This window comes from Cryptomeria japonica, chromosome 11 (genome assembly GCF_030272615.1).
Source record: "Cryptomeria japonica chromosome 11, Sugi_1.0, whole genome shotgun sequence".
NCBI classification, from domain to species: domain Eukaryota; kingdom Viridiplantae; phylum Streptophyta; class Pinopsida; order Cupressales; family Cupressaceae; genus Cryptomeria; species Cryptomeria japonica.
The window spans coordinates 219,340,291-219,361,430 of NC_081415.1; the positions used below are offsets into that span (position 1 = coordinate 219,340,291).

The 21,140-nt window shown below is 37.7% G+C and overlaps 1 protein-coding gene across 1 annotated transcript in view; it reads right to left on the reverse strand.

The window, feature by feature from the left end:
• The window catches only part of LOC131053398 (probable LRR receptor-like serine/threonine-protein kinase At1g56140), a 105,160-nt gene that overhangs the window by 24,092 nt on the left and 59,928 nt on the right, over positions 1-21,140 (reverse strand). The window lies entirely within an intron of this gene.

Below are 21,140 nucleotides of genomic sequence, written 5' to 3' on the forward strand. Positions count from 1 at the left end.
AAAATAAAATATAGTCACTTTATAGGACCAAAAAGGTGATACTTTTAATAAAGATAAAAATTGAATTATAACTTCTCAACTGTTAAGAGTTATAAAAGAGGAATGAAGGGTTCATTTGCACATTTTGGATGATTAATATTTCTCTCATTTCAACTTTGTACTTGAGTACAACTACAAACCCTAGGATGAAAACCCTAGAGGTATTTGACTTTGAGGATGTAACATTTGTCTCTAATCAGATTCATGATGGATTCGCACAAGATTCATGGTTGTGTTTAATTAAAGAAACAAATATTTATTTAAAGTGTTGGCTCTAGAATATCCAAGCGCAAATTTATTAAGATTTGTAGACGAACAATATATTTAAGTGGTGGTGTCTACGTATAGTGAAATGAAAAAAAAAACGAAGAGAAAGAAAGAAAGAACGAACAAGTGATGTGTGTGTAAGTGACATTGGACAAAGATCTTTGTAGTGTGAGATTGTGAAAGGAGGGAATCAAATTTATTTATTTACCCCGATTTTTTCCCAAGGAATCGTACCATTATATCTTTTAAGTACTAAGAGGGGTCGATTGTTGCTAAGAAAGGCTTGAAGACTTTTCTAAGGGCCAACGTGGCCTTGCCAAGGCTCCACCATTACCAGGCTCAACTTTTTTAGGCTGTCACCCTCCTTTTAAGTGCTGTCGTACTCTTACAAAGGCTACCGCACAAGCTTGGAGAGGTCGTACAACTCATGGAAAGGGAATTAAAGTTTTAAGATGAAAGCTGATTGGTTTTTGACTGGTCTACCATACAGGTCAGTGAATCCAGATAGTAATATTGATGATCTATTAAAGATAAATCTGCTTTAACAATTTCTTAGATCTTTTCTTTATCAGCAATACATGGACACATAAAATTCTCTATTGCGTATTTTTATACAAATAAAATTGGTATGATGATGTTATCATTAATATGGAGTGTGAGAAGTAATGTCATAAAGAATATTTGAAATATATCCTCAATACAAGTCGATACAAAAATCCAAAACAGCATCTATGCAAATTGTTTGACGAAATGTCTCTACACCTAAACTGGTGAAATTTGCAATATTTTGGTTTTAAAATTATTGTCAGCATATTTCAGTGGTATCAGAGCAAAGTTTCCTACTAGCCGGTGGAAATTTAAGGCACTTTTAGGCAGCAGAAATGTCTTATGCAGCAAGAGGGTCCACGTCGATATTATTCTAGAAGAAGAGCAAATGATCCACCAAAGCAGCTGAAAATTGAAGGGGAAGTTCCTATTGCATATTTGTTTGTTGAGGGAGCCCTAGAGAACATGGGTGTTATGAGAGAGCATAATGAAGGGAGTACCATGCAAATTTGAATGATCTTGCAAGAGGGCAGCAGTAGTTAGTACATTTAATGACACAAATAATGCAACAGATAAACACTGATAAGAGCAATGGAGGAAATAATAGCAATAAAATCAACGGAGGTAACAATGGGGAGGCTAATAACACAAACATGCTAGTTAATAACATTCCAGTACTGTGTAATGTCCCCAACTAGGGATTACCTGAATTTCATCCTAAATTAGTAATTCCATAATATAGTTTATCATTTTTTCAAATTATGAGAGTGACTTAATCTATTCATTAAATAAACTTACGAATTGATGAATAAATAGATGGATTAATAGCACATATATTGCAAAGAATGATAAACATGTCTTTCTACCTATAACCAATCATAGTTTAGTTTGGTAGGAAAGCTTTGAGAGGGTGCCTGTAAACTGCTCAACCCAACTAAGCCCAAGAGCACGCAGTGTCCCACTATGACAACTCACCTCTTGGCCCACAAGAGGCAGGAACGTCCTACTATGACAATTCCATCCCTTGGGGTGGCCTACTTAGCTTGGGAGAACCGGTAAACTGCAATTCCCTAACATACTTCCTCCATTCATTCCTTTGATTGATTACGAGATAAGACATGCATATATAAATAATCTAAGAAAATATAATCAAGTATATATATATAAATATAATATCAAGCCAATATAAATCTTGCTAACATCATTATCGTATATAAATCTATTATCCTTATTCTAATTTGAATATATATATATATATATATATATATAAAATTATATTACCAATATATTTGGTAATTACCTACTATATAAATTATTAACACCACTTCTACCTATTGTGGCTGTAAAAGAAGACAGATCTGACATGCGTCAGATCTGGTCTACCACAGTAATGAAATTAAATATGAATGTCATCGTATTGCAGTCTATATTAATAGTATTATTAAATTCTGCATAATAACATTATCAGGCTTCATATATTAAGCATACGTATTAAGCACATCCCCATGCATACCACCAAGAACACAAACGTTACCGCCTGTAACTTGATAACAATTCTGATCTGATCTGATCAATGGTGTTCTTACTAGATGCTTTTGATTTCTTTCCTTTATATCTCTCAATGTGAGGGAGAGATCACACCTCTTCATCATGTATGCCCTTTGGCAAGAGACACACCCTTTCACCATTCCCTTTGATAGAGTGCAACTCTTCATTATTTCTGCCTTTTGAAAGGGACACAACCTCTAATAATCAGATCTGCACTTATTATTTAAATCAGATCTGCACTTCTCATTTCCAAATTATCCCCCCCTCTCAAATGAGGTTTTCTTCTCCCTTTTATATCTCATTGTTGAGGGAGTCACAACTTTTCCTTTCATGTCTTTTGACTTTTCATTAACTTAATCAATTTTTAATTAATCATATTATTTTATATTTTAATTTAATTTTTTTATTATCATTTATTATTAAATTCTATTTCAAAGTGGGGACATTACATACTGTTTGTGGAACAACTGCTAGACCATTGATGCCTACTCTTTTACTAAATAATGTTGTTGCAGGAGAAATCCAGCAACATGTAGAAGAGGGCTTTACAGATTGGTTACATGAATACAAGCCATTAGGTGATGAGTTTCATGCTGCCGTGTCTTTATAGGATTTTTGGTAGCTCAAGCTAAGGAACAGACCTAGGAAAGATAGGTGTCCTAATAGTCATGATTGTAGAAGAAGTTGGGTAAGCTCTCTATTCGCACATTCAATAGTTCCAGCAATTGAACAGCTAGAATGTGGGCACAAAAATTGGGAACTTACTTTTCATTAAACCCCATGTTTGAAAGAGAGGCTATCAAATATCTTACCTTGCATTTAGATGGTGAGGCTCACAAATGGTGGTATCATAGATTAGTGACTCAGGGGCATAACTTAATTAATTCCTATGCAAAGTTCATGTAGACGCTTATTGATAGTTTTGATAACAAAGATACAGAGCTGCACTTTAGAGAGTGTTGTGCCTTGCACACACTCCCCGTCGTTGACAGGGTCCCCCCTTCTTTGTTTTACTGTCTCGTTCTTGCTGAGGTCCTGAGTAGGAAGTTTTGGGTAAATTCGTGGAGAGATGATGCAGCAACTAAGAGTTTGACTGTTGAGAAAATGATCCAGCCCGAGTCCTCGATACTAGAGTAATTGCATCTTGAAAATGAGGAGCAAAATTTTGTAGTTAAATTAGATCACCAAGCTAACAAGAGGGTCTTGAACTGATAAGAAAATTGGTTACTTAAATAAGAAAGGGAGCTGAGGTGAAGTCCCGAAATGTTGTCAAGTCAACATTGCTCATCAACGAGTTTAAACCCTAAAAGCAAGAATTGCCTAAGGCCAATCAAAATACACCTTTTGACTGAATTGCAAAGGACTAAAGTGAGAGCCCAAAATTGGAAAATTGACTTCATAGTGCGAGTTGAGAAATGAAGTTTGCGAACAAGCCTCGTAGGCCGAAAATGTTCAAGTTCGTGAAGGTTGGCCCAAGAGGTCGAAATGGGAAAAAGCTCACAAAACCGGCTTGTAAGCCAAAATTGAGGAAAGAAAACTAAAAGCTTGCATTTCCTTTCTTTAGGCCGAAAAACTCTTTAGAATCAAAAGAAGATTTAAATTGAAGGCCTCTAAATTGCACATTTCGCCTTCATGGGCCAAAAATGGTGAAAGACTAAAGTTGCACATTTCAATTCATTGAGCTGGAAGAGAAAAGTTCAACTCGTGCAAAAGGTCTATTCAGGCCGAAAAAGAACTTAAAACTTCACAAAGACTTGCAAAGTTGGTGTTTAGGCCAAAAACGTGAGAAGGTGGAGAAAACAAAAGTTAAAAGTTGCGCAAAATCTCTCATTTAGAAGACAAAGGGCCAAAATTTCAATCTCGCCATCTTCCTTATTTGCCCAAAAAGGTAAAATGAGGAGTAAATTCAAAATGTCTCTCTAAGCCGAAAACTACAAAAGTTCAAATCGCACAATATCATCCTTTTAGCCGAAATGAGGCTCACAAAATGGTTCCTTTGCCCAAAAAACCTATAGCTAAGTCTAAAATCTCACAGAAAACATCTTCAGTAAATCTCGCATTTGTATCAAAGGGCGCGAAATTGAAAGGCCGACAAACCCTTGCAGAGTGACCATGCACAGAATCATTAAGGCGTCAAAATACGAAATGCAAAACCACTTCCAAACTCTCAAATCGGCCTCCCAGGCCGAAATGAGACAAGGCTCACAAATTGGCCTCTAGGGCCAAAAACATAAAGGCCCCCCGAAAATCGCAGATTTCCTCTATTATGCCTGAGTTTTGTGACAAGAAGAGGGCGTCTAAAGTGAAACGAAAAATGAAAATCGTGCGGAATAGGCTTCATGATCGAAAATTTGCAAACTCTAAATCGCGCAAACCCTTCTCAGGCCGAAAACGATAAGTATTCAAAATTGTGCAAGCTCACAAAACTGGCTTGTAAGTCGAAATTGAGGAAAGAAAACTAAAAGCTCGCATTTCCTTGCTTTAGGCCGAAAAACTCTTTGAATCAAAAGAAGATTTAAACCGAAGGCCTCTAAATTGCACATTTCGCCTTCATAGGCCGAAAATGGTGAAAGACTAAAGTTGCACATTTCAATTCATTGAGCTGGAAGAGAAAAGTTCAACTCGTGCAAAAGGTCTATTTAGGCCAAAAAAGAACTTAAAACTTCACAAAGCCTTGCAAAAACGGCTTCCAGGCCGAAATTGGCTAAAAAAAAAACAAAATTGCCATTTTTAATTGAAAATACCGAGTTAGGTGAGTGTTCTCCCATTTTGGTTCAAAGTGCCAAGTTTCAGATTCAAAACACAAAGGTCTCACATTATGGCCCTTAGGCCCGAAATTCAAAAGGAGTGGCTTTAACTTGAAGTTTGAAATCTTGCAAAAGGCCTCTACGGCCCGAAATTGGCAATGGGCAAACATTGTGATTTAAAATAAATCTTGAATTTCACCTATTTTGTCCGAAGTGATGAAAGGAGGACATTTAAACTCAGAATGAAATTTCTTCAAAGTTGTCAAGTACCGACTCTCCAAAATCGCATAATCCTTCCAATGTAGTCGATTTCATGTCAAAGGATTAGGCGTTTAAAAATGAAGAAGGCCGACATTGTTTAGATTTAAATATTTTTGTTAAATTGATTTATTTAATTTTTCAAAAATGGTTAATCCGAAGTGGAAATTGATTATTTGTAGGTCGAAGGCGTCGTCGGGAAGAACCAGGAGAAAGCTTGAAACGTCAAGGAGACCTGATCGCGATTAAAGCCGGAAGTGAGAATGCAGAACGCACCACAGAGCGCAAGGTTGAAGCAACGAAGCATGGGAAAACGCACCACCACTTGAACCAATAAGACCGAAGTGAAGAACACAGAACACTCAAAATGTGCAAAGTCAGAAATGCACAACTGGATTTAATTCCGGAAGTTCAGTTCCTAAAAACTGAAATTGTTTAGTGTAAAACTGCTTGTGGCCCCACTCAAGATATTTTGAAACAAAGTGGAACACAAGTCAGTTGTGGACAACTATTCCCAACCACCAGGAGGACCAAATTAATGCCAAACAGTTGTAGGCAGTTGAGATAGTGATTGGGTAGATAACTGAAAATTGAGTGGGCATGGGTTAAAGTTGCCAGCTTCTAGAATGCAGACCAGGGCCCTTGGATGTAGTCAATCCTAGCCACCGGTTCGAATTGTAAAATCTATAAAAGGCAGAGGCTTTTCTTTTGTAAAGGGTTAGACTCTAGTTAGATTGTTAGGTTAGATTTTTAGGTTTAGATAGTTAGATTCTGGTTAGAATTTAGTAGTTAGAAGTAGCATAGAGATGCTGTAGAAATTGTTGTAATAGGTAGCTGGAATCAATATAATGGACATTGATTTGGTGTTTATCATCTTGGTTTTAGTCTGTGTGCATGGTTTCTTTCAACATTTTAGATAGATCTTTCTTTTGGGTGTGCAGGTATTTGATGGATTCAGGCTCATACCACTGAGGATATATTGATTGTATGTCCTTGTGTATGGTTAGCCTGAGCCTTTAATTGTGTTTAGTTCAATTGCAGGTGTCTGTTTGAGTTGCGTCAGAATTGGGTGTTTAGCCATGCTCCTGTAGTCTGAAAATCTTTCAAGTGCCCTTGAAGATTGCACCGTTCCTGCGAGGTTGTGAGTTATTTTGGCCAAGCAAGGATTGTTTATGTTGAATCCGTCCACCTGCATACCAGCCCGGTTAATTTTAGGTTTCCTTAACCCTTCCCTTTTGATTTTATTTCCCAGTTCGAGAATCAAATACAGAGCAGCTTGTTGCAAAACGTAAGGCCCCTTGTGCTCCCAACAAAACACATTGACCGTTGAGTTATCCCGCAGTCAAGACCTGACAACCAAAACATTGAGGTCACACCCACATGATCAAACCAAACAACATTAGGGATTTCCTTATTTCAAGGGAGGATAGGATACTTGGTGAGATCATTCTATTCTGCATTGGCCGGATAGAGTTGTAGCGATGCGACTTTAGCCACGTCAACAGAGAGCTAGCACAACTGAAGCACAGTGGTATTATTGATACATATTGCAGATTTTCAAAGGCTTGTTGTTATGGTTCTAAATTTTTCAAAAAGGAGGTTGATAGTGCTCTTCACTGAGGGGTTATCAGAACCTCTTCATGGTTGGGTTAAGGCTTTTCATCCTCCCGCTCTTCAAGATGCAATTAAGAAGGCCAGGAACATGGAGGTTTCTACTCCAAAAGAAAAATTTCATTCTAAGTTTCCTCCACCTAAGAAAAACAAGAAACCTTTTCTAAAAGAGAGGTCTACAAAGCCTAGCTTATTAGATGAGGCTAAAAATGAATTGAGGAAAAACTTATGTTTCTCCTAGGAGGAAGCATGGGAGCTAAGAAACAAGTGCCTAAGAAAAGGTAAAGTTCATTATAGAGAGGTGGTTTCTATCGGTGAAGAGGAGGTAGCAGGTAATGGGTCAAGTAGTCAACAAATTGATTCAGAGGAGCACACTTCAAATGGAGTGAAGGGAGGTACCATTGCCACTCTTTCGTGCACTCCCATGTATAACTCTTTCAAAGTTACAAGAGTCCTATAGGGATATTGAGTTACTATTTTGATAGATAGTGGGGCAACCCACAATTTCATGGATGAGGCCTTGGCAGCCAAGAGAGAATTACAAACAAAGGACGTTGAGGGCTTCAGCATGATGGTGGCCAATGGATTTACCATGGCTTCCACCAAGAGGATTCCCTAGTTGAGCATTGCCTTGAGTAATTATATTGTGATAGATGATGTTTATGTGGTATGCATTGGGGAGACTAATGTCATATTGGGAGTTCAGTGGTTGCACTCATTGGGTAAGTACTCATGGAATTTTCAAACCATGGAGCTGAAATTCAAAGTAGAAGCTAAAAAATTTGTACTTCATGGCATGTCTAATGGTGCACCTAGAGTTGTTACAGCTAAGAAAATGGCAAGTGGAAAGTGTCTTTCGTCATGGTGAGGTTGCTAGGTAGCTCAATGCTTCATTTCTTCTGAGGAACATTCAATCAAGGAAAAGACATCATGTGGATATTCAAGTTGTTTTGGATAAACATGTTATTCCTCCAAAGAGGCCACTAGGTAGAGGATTTAAACATGTGATTGAGCTTGAGGAAAGGTCTAAACTAGTGATTACTCCTTATCGTCACAAAAAGAGGCATAAAGAGGAGATAGAAAAGGCCATCCTAGAGGAAGGGGCTAAACTAGTGATTTCAACAAAGTCTGCTAAGGACTCCTGGTCTACAAGCCTTATTGAGAGTATTGTACAAGATGATAGATCCTTCTATACGCAGTGACTAATGAGCTGATAATCTACGAGGGGAAATTTTTTATCTAGTATCAAATTTAGAGCTTAAGGTGAATATTTTGAGAACTTTCCACGATGCACGTATGGCTGGAGAATCGGGTTTTTTCAAAACATGCAAGCAAATTTACGAGAGATTCACTTGGAAAGGACTTAAAAATGAAATCCTTAAGTATGTTCGGGAGTGTCCTACATACCAACAAAACGAGAATGAACACACTTATCTAGCTGGTTTGTTGCAGCCCTTTTCGATTCCTAATCAAAAATGGGATTGTATCTCTATGGACTTCATTACAAGACTACCGAAGGTATAAGGTAAAGATTGTGTATGAGTTGTTGTAGACCGATTGACAAAATTTGCACAATTTTTTTCCATTTAGGCAGCATATATAGTAGCACAAGTAACCGATTTATTCTTAAGGGAGATATTTAGACTCCATGGGATGCCCAAGAGTATTGTTAGTGACAGGGACAACAAAGTCCTCAATCTTTTTTGGTGGAAACTCTTTAGGTTGAGTGGCATTGAGCTCACTCCTAGTACCAATTATCACCCATAGACAAATGGGCAAACGTTGATAGTGAATAAATGGGTGTAAGTGTACCTCATAAGTTATATTTCAAGGTAGCATAAAGAATGGTTGAGGTGGTTGCACCTTGGTGAGTACTATTATAACTCAACTTACTACATGTCTATCAAGATGTCACCATTTATGGCGTTGTACAGATATCAAGCTCCAAATTTATTGATCTATTGTTTAGGGACAACAGAGTGCCTAAGGCTAGAGATTTATCATAGGGAAGTCAAGACATTGAAATCTTTGAAAGAGAACTTGCAATAGGTACAAAATTAGCAGAAGATGTATGGAAATCAACATCACAGAAAGCATACTTTTGAGATTGGTGACACAATATATCTGAGATTACAACCCTATAGGCAGTCCACTCTCAAGAAAAGTGGGTTGAAGAAGCTTAAGCCATAGTTTCATGGCCCTTTCAAGATCTCCAAACAGATTAGAGAGGTGGCTTATGATATGGAGTTACCGAGAAGTAGTAGAATGCACAACATTTTTCAAGTATTATGCCTCAAAAAGGCATTGGAGCATAATATGGTTCCTTATTTCAAGTTGCCACCATTAGATGAGGAAGAGAAGTTGATTTTAATTCTTGAGGTTATCATTGATTCCAAGGAACACACTCTACGAATGAGGACTATTAAAGAATGCTTGGTCAAGTGGAAGAACCTGCCGGTTGAGGATGTGACATGGGAGAATGAATAGCTATTACAACACCCAGAGCTACAATTGCTTGAGGACAAGCAAGTTTGGGGAGGGAGGATTGTAGTGTCCCCTTCCTAAGCTATTGACAAATGGTTATCGTTAGCCTATTTCTTTGGGTTCCCATAGGTTAATGCAGTAGGATTAGTGAACTCCTTGGGACTTGGAGACCAATAGTTAGTCCATATGGCCTTTCTATGTGTTTCTTCGAGCTCAGACCATTAGATGCTTTGGGATAACACTTTCTAGGGTGTTCTCGGATACTCTATTAGTTATTACTATTTTTTAGTTAGTCATCATTTTGGGCACCAAACTTGTCACTGGACAATGGTTACATCTTGGCTTTGTTGATTTATGCATTTGATATTGATTTGGTGGTTATCCAAGACAAACAAGTTACTTTAATAAATGCTAATGTCATAAAGCTAAATTAAATATTTAGCCTGGCATTTACTAGAATATTAAAAGGTGACTTTATTAAGTGGATGCCTAGGAGACATAAGGTGTTGACAAAAGTTAATTTAATGTGTTTTTAAAAGGAGCGTCCAAAAATGAGGAGTCATAAGGAATTAAAAATAAAGTAAATATTTAATTTCCCAAGTTGGGCGTTGCGTTTTGGAGAGGAAATAAAAGTGCTTTGGGAGTTTAATTTGGGGGAGGCTTTAGTTTTGATAACACGATAGTGCTGGTTGGACTTTGTTCATCCAAGGGCTTTGTGAGGATGAAAACCCTCATAGAAGACATCAATTACGGAAGTGAAAGATCTTTCCTGGCTGGTTTGCAAGTGGCTTCATTCAGGAACTATGCAAGAGCTTCATTGATTTGATCTTCCAATTGTTTTCCCCAGATTTTCAAGAAGGCATTTTGTGGCATTTCTGAGAGGACATTGCAGCAATTTAGAGAGCACTAAATGCAGATATCACCACCATTAATGCTGCTTGTATCTGTTGACATGTGTTTTGTGACCACACCAACATAGAAGAAAGTTTCCCAACCGTCACCGTATCCTCTCTTCATCAAAATCAAATGTATGCTAAGATTGCAGGAAGATCATACATTGACTCCAAGGTTCCAACTACGTACTAGCGACTTTATGTGGATATAGGCTCATGTGGTAGATGTTTGTTGGTAACCCAAGGGGGCTTACATTTGGATCATTCTTTCACTTCTTTGTTGTGGCTGGAACTTCTTCATTGGATATAGCAATTTTGTGATGCTTCTGCTTCAAACGGACTAAACTGGAATGAATTGAAATTAAAGGGGAAAGGGTTAGAAGGATCTAAATCTACTCCTAAGGTCAGTGATATCAATAGATAGTGCTCTAATGGATGAATTCCAAATAAACCAAGTTCTGCTTCGCCAAGATTAACTACAACTCAACAAGAATTGGTGCAATCTTCCAAGGATTTTCAAGGATTTTCACATCGAGAACGTGAATTTGAATACCCAAAACGACTCAATCCAAACAACTATCCACAATCGAACTTAGCACAAATTTAGTGGCTTGGGCTAACTTTACACTACAACTTATAATCAACAAGATGCAAAAAGTATGAACCATGGAAATTGATCAAACACCATTACATTCTCAATTGAAATCAAAGCACTACTCTACTTCTACTCTACGTGAGGAAGGTGAAACCATGCAAGTTTTGAAAAGTAACTTATGTGAACACCATCAGAGAACAATGCATCACTGTTATTATCTCAATAACTTATCACAACAATTTCATACAAATCTCCCTCTCTTTACAAATGAAGGGGTCACCCCCTTATATAGGCCTCCAACCTTGATTACATGCAAATCCTAATTAGGGTTTGACCCAAAAGATTCCACACACATGATGCAACAAGGTGGGAATAAACATTAAATGCCCATTATGCCTATTTACAATAAATTCTTTCTTGCCCAAAATGGTGCCCACTATGCATTAAATGCACCACTTTCCATCAAATTCGTCCAATATGTCATAAATATTCTTCCATGTAAAAATCAGTCATGACACCATAAAATGCTCCATCATTTCCTAAATACAATAGCTACATGCAAAAGATGCTCCACTACTTTACCATGCGTTGAGCTAGTCACCACTTGGTCAAATATTCCAGCCATACATGCGCCATTATGTCAAAAGATTTTCGTCTGGAAATGGACGGCCACTATCTCACTCATTAATAGCATATGCATTGAACCTAGTGACGACGACCTCCAATTCTCCTATGGAGACACTTGGCATTCTCTCCATCCTAAATTTTACTAGAGCAATTTCTTCCTCGCTCTTGGAGAAAAGCTTCTCCCAATCTGCCGCCAACTCCTATGTCTTCCACATGGTACTGGAGAACAAAGAAACATTTTCCAAGTGTCATGGAAAATGAATCCACAAAAAAAAATTAATGCAATCTATCCCTAAGGAAGTCCATCGTCAATCACTTCTCAGTCACTCTTCTAGAAAATAGTGCCTCAACTGCCTTAAGGATTTCTTCTTGTACTTTCTTGACTGAATCCCTCAAAGAAGTAGACTCCCTGTCGAATCTTTCAAAATATTCCTTTCTGGTGTAGACGGCATAAAACCACCGCGGTAAATCATAAACATCATTCTCTTTAACAACTTTCTCGTCAATCAGTGTCTGCCTAGGAATTTTAATTAAACTCTCTGAGTTGCGGAATAGTTAAGTCCTGGTAAATGTGCACATCCTCTCATGAACTATTTGCAACTCCCAGCCTATTCAGGATTGCAAGAATTCTGGAGTGAAGGCAAGCCAAGTTCTCAATGAATCCTCCTGCTGAAGTGAAAACACCTTCCACCCACTCCTTAGAGCATTGAGCTCTCTTCTTGACTTCTTCAGCACCATCAATAGATTCCTTAGGAAGAGAGGAGGGAAGTACAAAGAATGGATCTTCTTCGCTGAGTGGATGTCTAAAACTCCACATATACTCACACAAGGCTCGATTTTTGTCTTTAGCCTCTTGCACTTCTTCATTTTTTTCATTTTCTCCTTCATGGCCAAGGATGATTCTTCAAAATCTTCTACTACCTGTGTCGTGGATGCATGCCTCAAGTTGACTCCCTTGATCACATATTCATTAGGCGTAATCCCACTTTTGTCTTTGTCTACTATAGGTTCGGCCAAGTGCAACATCCTGGATCTAGACTCATCCCTTGTAATCTTTGAAAATTTCCTAGTGGCCTTCTTCTCTATAGGTTTATCCATTCTGCTTAGAAGTCTTTCTAATTCTTGTGCTGGATCTATTTCTTCTTCTGGCTCTCTTCTCATTCTTTCCCTGAGCCAATCAGGAGCGGCCATTGATTGATCTTGAACTTCCATGTGTACTTTCTCTTGTGAAACTTCCTCCATGTCCTCGAGAATTGTATCAATGAAAGCATCTTGGTCTTGCTCTTTTGGATGTGGAGGAACTTCCTACCTTGGAGCTGTTAGCTAAACTGGTTTGTGAGAAGCATTGGCGCTGAGCATATTTTGTGCTGGTGTCTTATCAAAAATATTATCCTGAGCCTGACTTCGTAGAATCTCCTGTGTAAACATCTCCACTTCCTGCACACTAGAGGAACTGGACGACAATTGTGCCTCTTCCACCCTTGGCCTTTTTTGTTGAGTCTCTTTCAGCTAAACTTTTGGTTGGACTTCTGGTTGGGCATCTTTCCTCTTCCTTGTTCTGGACTCCTTAGGAACATTCATTTCTTTACTATGTCCAACTCCTTCTTGTTGGATTTCTCCCTCTTTAGCTTGGGCTTGCGATGATCCTTCTGTGGCATCACTTTGGGAATCTCCAAGTTTCTCATTAGTTGGTAGCTCAGGTGAACATTTGCTTCCTTCAATGTCTGGATGCACCGATCCACCCAATGTTTGGTAAATTTCAGAATTGGCCTAGCCAAAACATCTAAATCATCGATTTCAGGCTCTGACCAATCCGGAGTCTGGATAGGTGTATCTTTTAACTTTTCAAATCCCGGTTGTATCACATCCTGATCTTCCTTCACTTGATCTCGCACCTAAATGATTTCACCAATTTTGATCATCTCAAGGGGCAATTTCGAAAACATTCTTTTCTTGATCTCAAGATCATCCTTGGCATTTGCCCAAAAATCCTCCAAGTGAAATTTGTGCTTGAACTTCATTCCGGTGACCATCCTGGTTTTGTTATATGGATCATACTTATGATCTGGTTGTATGGAATGTCAAGTGATAAAATGCCAATTCTTCCATAGACTTTTCAGCCATTGCTAATGATGGACACAATTCTACATAGTTGCCTACAACAATAGTGAATTCAATGGATAGCTTCCTTTTCTTCTTCTGAATCATGTCATAAGTTGTCAATTGCTTGGTGAGTTCTAGCAATACCATTTTATCCGAGGGATACCTTGGTAACTTGTGCAGCTGGAAGGAAAATCTTTGGATCTGGATGTAAGTAAACTTTGAAACTGGATGTACTAGGCTCCAAACTTCTGTATTAGGGCCCTAGCTTCTGGCAACAACCTTGTGTGAAGTTCACCCTACAATAGTCTAGTTAAATACATTGTGAACGTATCATTCACCAGTTTGAAATAATCAGTGCTATATAGGAGCAACTAGAGATAGCATTCGTGGACCTTCAGCTGTCTTGGCCCACATCCCATGGGCCCTTTTCCTGGTAAGTTGTCGAAGCTGCTCATCCTCGCCAGCAAATAAATCACATACGAGCTCATTTAAAAGGATTGGGTACACTTCTCCTTCAAATTCTTCAATTGTTCATGCAAATAATGGCTTATCAATCTCACCCAATCCACTATCCCATTGGCATTCATAACCTCGCCAATGAAGAAGAATATCCAGGTTTCAAATGTTAAAGCATGTGGACACCCCATTATCCTACTTAGCATCATTACAAGATCCACGTACTCCTGCTTGAAGTCAAAATTGGTGATCTGTTTAGGCATCTTGGAAATATGCGGTCTTGGCTTCTGCATCTAGGTCTTGTTGATCATCTCAACACATCTTTCCACACCAGCCTCATACATTGCTGCTGCTCTTTCCTTAAGTCTGTAAGTCATGGAATGATATGCCAGAATTCCAAACGTTTCTCCAATAGCTTTGGCGATCAAGTTAGCCAAATAGCTTGCCATCTAATGTCAAAATCACTCTTCTTTCTTCATCATAGTGCTTTGCGCATTTCAAAATCAATTATGGACATTGAATGCTTGGAGGGAAGCCTGCAATTGAGACAATTCCGCTCTTGACAAATCTAACAACAGTAGGTGATGGATTGTATCCATCTGTTCCAAAAATCCTGTTGGTGTCGCTAATCTGTGCCTGCCTGGACGTAACCGCAACCTTGCTTGATTCTGCTATTCCTACAAAACAAAGTAAACTAACATTAAAATCATTGTAAGGATTTAAACAAAATGATGGAGAAGAAATTCCAGCTGATAAATTCCTAACTAGGAATAAAATTAAACCTCTGCAGTCAAGAACTTCTTGAAAAGAAATAAAATTCTTCGAATCTGATTTTTTGCCACTTCTCTCCAACTTCAACTTTTCTCCAAAATCACGCATGAGAAATGAATTGTGTTTCATTGTTTAAATAGAATTTCCCCACCAAAGCTACCAAGTTGGCAAGAGACTTATCTTAGCAGTTGCATTAAGAATGTGTCATAGTTTCCTTGCCAACTTGCCATGCAAACAGGTCTTGTCGTTAACGTTGAGTTCAAAAATGGAATTTTCCATTATTCTTTAAGTCATGCATCATAAATTTGAAATATTCCTTTTTGCATGTTGCCAACTCGCTGATTGTTAAAATCTTTCCATTTCGAATTCAGAAGGATATCTTGAAATATTTTCCTTCCCTTAGAGAATTTTGTCGATTTATCCACTTGGAAAGAAATCTTGTTCGTCCGAATATTTGGAGAGAGAAAATTCCTAGAGAGAAAATTTTATCCGAGAAGAATTTTTTGTGCTTTTTGAGTTCATGTTGTTCCTAGGAATCTTTTCCATCAATTTCTCACATTTCCTATTTTTTAGGAACTTTTTTCCATTTTTAGCTCCAAGATTCAGGAGAGAGAAAATTCTCTCATTTGGCCAAATTTGTCTTTGCCTTGAAATTTGGTAATGTTCCCATTTTAGTAGACATGGATTTTGGATGCTTAGCCTATCATTCTGACCCTCGTAGGCTAATGAGTATGGTTAGAGGGTCTCTTGAGGCTTGTATCGTCTCCAGAGTTCAGTGGTTTTCAGTTCTGGCTTTTATTTGGTATTTCCAGGGCTCCATTTGCTATACTTACTATTTATAGTAAGTCAGTAGATGTTAGAGAGGGACCCTTATTATTTTTAGTAAAGCAGTTGGATGCACAGAGATGCAGTGGGTTACCTCCTAGAGTAGACCGAATTGAATTATATGCATTATTCTGGAAGTTATGGCATTTTTATTATTATTAAAGTTGTACTTTAATAATAATAATTAATTAATTAATTAATTTAAAAGTGCACATCATTTATATATCTAATTGGCTTTATTATGAGGGGGTTATTTAATGAATTATGAAGTCAATTATTTAAAGTGCATTTAAGTTATATTGGGGGCCCACTTTAAGAGATGATATATTAAATGCTTTTAAAGTATACTTTATTATAAGTGATAAAGTGTTATTTAAAGGGAGATATAAGTGTTTAATAAAGTATACTTTATATTGTGCACCAAATGGAGGGAAAAGTAAATGAAATTAAAGTGAAATTAAATGAGATGAAGCCAAATGCAAATTAAATATTATATAAAGGCTTTTGAAAAGGGATTTCATTCATTCTTTTGTGCATCTATTTCATGAGTTTTCTCTACAAGGAGCCGAGGGTTTCTGTCTTCAGCTAGCCATTGGAGAATGATAATTCTTTAGTGTTGCAGCCATTTGAGGTGGTGAAATATCCATTGAATTTGGCTTATGGGCGAGCTTCATTCAGAGGCTCTATTTGTGCTAAATTTGTAAGAACTCGTTTAAGTCTCAGGCAGAATTGGAGGATAGAGTGATTTATTTAACTTTTCCAGCTAGGGTTTTTTGGTTTCAGAGTGCAGTAGAAGCCTTCTGATGGTGGTTTCATGATTTTCGAAGCAGCCTATGATTTTATACAAATTTTCTATATTTGGGTGACTAGGGTTTGAAGATATAAGTTGCATTTTGTGATCAGACTTGCTCAGAAAATTCTGGGAGGGTTTTGGCCATCAGTAAGGCCTCGTTTCACATCCATATCCAGCATAGGGTTTATATTTCTCATCATCAGCTTGGACGGCTTCATTTGGAGGTGTTTGGCACATTCCCCGGGGTTCTAATTGGCTGTTATCAGTCCCAGGAATTCTCAGAATTTATATCAGATTGTATTCAGCTCCAAACTCTACATTTTATGGTCATACTTCAAGTAATAATATCCGAGTATGTAAAATTTGATGTGTATACTCACCTAATTAATGTATGAAGCTGATTTGATGTATATTGCAGTCAGAGAACATTTATATCAGTCAATTAAATGTTTTTCTTAGTTCTGATTTTTGAACCCACAAGTTGTTATTTAGTGCCTATGGTTATAATCTTCATAGACAGCATAATAGTTTGCATGCCAACTGTTTGAGTTAATGTCCAGTTGTTGTAGGTGCATATTTACATAGTGTGGGTCATCTATATGCATTCAAAAAGACAAGAATTGCACTTACATTTTAGTTCTTTGCCTAGACATCTTAGTAATCTTTTGAAAGCATTTAAATAACATGTGACATCATTCCAAACAAAACCAAACAAACTGAAACAAGAACAACAAGTACAGACTTTGCAAGACAAGTGTTTGACAATATTCCTTGGAGTTCAAATAAGCAAAACAAGGTTAGATTAGACAAGGGATATTACAAATTTCTTCAATTTTGGCGAATTTCCATGCCTGAGAGAGACATTTTGAATTTTTTCCCTGAGGAGATTTTCCTTACCTCTTCATCCTTGACTTAATTTTCATGGCCCTCTTTCCAACTTCTTCCTTAGGCATGGAATTGACCTTGTGGAGGATAATCTTGCGTGGAAGGAATTCCTTCCTTACTCTTGCTTCAACGTGTATTTCTTGCCTTGGGCGTGGAAGCTACCTCATGGAGGAATTTGTCTTGGGAAGGAGAAATCCTTCATCACCTTGTCCTAGCACTCCCACCAGGACTTGGGCATTGTTTTGCTCATAAGGAGGAATTTGATGCTGAGGAGAAACTCCTCCTGACCCCAATTTTGGCGCTCTGACATCTGACCTGGGCACTATAAGATGGCATGCTACAAGATTTTGGATTGAGGAGGAAAAATCCTCCATGAATCCTGTTTGGCGCTCTTCCACAAGCTTAGGTGCAGAAAGCATGGTATGTAGGAATCATGTTTGGGGAGAAAAAGTCCTTCACACCCCCTATTTGGTGCTTATCCACCATGCTAGAGCGTTGTTTAGGTGTTGTGGAGGAATTTTGAAATTTTTTTCTTTTCCTCCAAGGCTTGTATTTGGTGCTCCGTACCTTTACTTGGGCGTGAAAACCATGTGATGAAGGAATTTTGGTCATGGAGGAAAATTCCTCCATGACCCCAATTTAGCACCCAACTCCCAAACATGATCGCCATTTAGACCCTGAGGAGGAATTTGGTCTTGGAAGGAAAATTCCTCCAAGACCACATTTTGGTGCCCATCTTCTTTTGGATGCATTTCTCTAGTGAGGGATTCTTCCCTAGCTTTTCTCTAGACTTAGCCATTTTTGCAGTTTCTAGACTAGGATGCCATCTTGGATTGAAGTCGATTTTTGTGCCTTACGAGATTTTTCAATGCCTTTCCACTTCTAGAATGAATTCCACACTTGGCCACTCTTGATCAACTGTCTGCTTTTTTTTTTAAATCTTTCCGGATTTAGACAAATATTTAGGAATGCTCAATCTTCAGTGTTAGGACCCCTTCTTGTGTTGAACCTGCCAAAATAGACTTACCAAAAATAGTAAGTACTTCAAAATTTCAAAATTAGGGCAAACCAGAGCAAGATGACACTTACTAAAAATAGAAACTGCTCAAAATAGTAAGTTTGATTTTTGGCAAAATAAAGACAATCCGGGAGGCAATGAAATTCCCTAAAATACGAACTTTCTAAAAATAGAAAGTTGTTTAGAATTCACTCAAATTTCACTAGTAGCTTCCTCAAAGGGTCCTGATTCCAATGCAATGTTCAGTTTTTCCAAAACCCTAAGGAAAAAACCTCAAATCTAAATCTGAAGGGCAAAACCCTAAAATAGGCAAAACAGGTTCCAGACTTAGCCAAAATCATTCAAACGACTTGCAGACTTGATCAAATTCATTCCAAAACACTTGCAAACCAAGGAGACCGAAGAGATTGCTGCGAAAAGACCCAAAGAACCAAAACCGAAAGACCACGAGGATCTAAAAAGTAGGGGGTTCCCATTTGGAATGGGTTGATGTGTGATTAGGTCACAACAATACCATTCTAGAGGTAGGTTGTACAACTTAGATAGGGGGCAAGAGCATCATAGGGCCAAAATGCCTAGGGTTTGGAGCAGATTTTGGCAGGAAAAGGGGTGCCTAGGAGTCTTTTATGCATAGATGACAGTTTGGAGCTGGAGCTGCTAGGGTTTGTAGGGATTTGATACCATTTTGGAGTCCTATTTTGTTGATATCAGACCAATATAATTCTTATTTGTAACAGCAAAAAGGGGTATGTTTGTATTTTCATTTTGAGTCATTTCGGCCATCTGGGCACTATTATTTTTAAAGATATATTGCTGTCCAAACTCTATATCAGATCTGAAAATAAATTGCAGCTTGTGGGTATTTCAGAAGATCTAAATATCAATGTTCATTTCATCTAGATATTGTTGCAAACATTTCTATTCAATTGTATGCTTCATATTGTCATAAAAACCCATAAACAACATTAAAAAATTTTTAAAAAAAGCAAATAGGGTGGTTATTACAAAACCTATGCATTCTTCACATTTCCTGGAGCCTAATATATGTACTTCAATATATGACTAATAAATTTGCTAAATGCTCTAGGTTTGATCCAATGATTAAGTTCCTTGCTGCTGAACTTCTTTGCTTTGATTGGAACCTAAAGGTTTGTGTCCTTGAGGGAAATGAATTTTCTTTTGAACCTGATTCTACATATTGTGATGAAAAAGTATGCAATGGAGGGCTACATTGAAAGACTTGGTTCTTCATCTTTAGTATCCCATATTTTTTATTATTGTGCTAGTAATATAGTTGAAGACCTGGAAGTTCTATGTGGTCCAAATAAAAAGAATTTTACCAGCACTTACAATGGTAATGAATACCAGCTGTCAAATGACAATGAGGTGGATATAAGTACAAATACTCTAGATACCTTCCATTTTGATGCAGAGCATATCTTCATTATGACAATGGTGATGCACCTCTTAGAATCCTTTGTTTGTTACTGGTGTTCTAATAAAGAAGATGATAACCTGCAATGATTTATTGAACAAATAGCATGTTGCAGTTTAGTTTAATGGCATGCCTCAACCTACATCCTTTTATCTTGATGTGCAAGATTCTACCCTAGCTAGTGGCTGGAGAATTCATTCAGATTTCTCACATTGGAATAGTGATTGAAGATCAATGAAATTTATGAAGTCTTTTGCTAAAGATAAATTTTAGAGTTGTAAGCTTGTTGGAGGTTTGCTATGAAGACATTGGACGCCTAGGTTTGAGAGTTCATTCTATTTGTCCAGTGATTGGAGGTTCCCTTGCTAGCATGAAAATAACTTTCAGCAATGGCAGGGGATTGCAAGCAAAAAGTTGGAGTTTAAGGCTGGCCAATTCACTTTTTTGGGCCAATTGAAGTGGTTGGGTTTGATAGTTGTGGATAAGAACTTCTTTGCTAGGAATTAAGACTAGAAACTCAAACTTGGGCGATAATAAATCAGTTAACTGCTGGAGTTTACTTTCAATAATGTGGAGTTTGAGGATGATGGCGATGGAACAAATACTATACAGGCCATCTGAAAGTAAGATTAAACTATGTTCTAGTGCGTGGGACTTTTTCCATATGTGCAACTTCTTTGTTGGGTGCCATGAGTAGATATAAATGGGCGAGTTAAGTGTCAGACCTGTGGCCCTTTGTTGGAGTTTTTATCATCAGTTCTTCCTTGCATTAGCAACCTTGACTTCTATGTTGGTCGGATTCCCTTTATTGGTACTGGGCGAGTTATTATGGGAAGAAATAAGACCAATCCCTGCTACGCATGGTGATTTTATATTCCTCTATAGATGTATTATGCTCTTGTTCATCAACTAACTGTTGGGACAGCATATCATGTTTCTATATTGTATATTCTTATCACTCTAATGTACATTTTCAGACCTGTGCATGCTTATAAAGGATTTATCTCTGCTACAGTAAGTAAAGGTCAAACCAATATATTTGCTTCTAGTATTCCAGTTATCTTGTTGCTCAATTTGAAATCTCAGTGATTATATGTATTTCTGCACACAAATCCATAAACAAATAAAAAAACATTGAAACAATATAGTGACATGACATTTGGATGAGTAATTCAGCCGAACACACATCATTATTACCTAAGAAGAAATAGATCAAAACTAACATTGAAGATCCAGCAG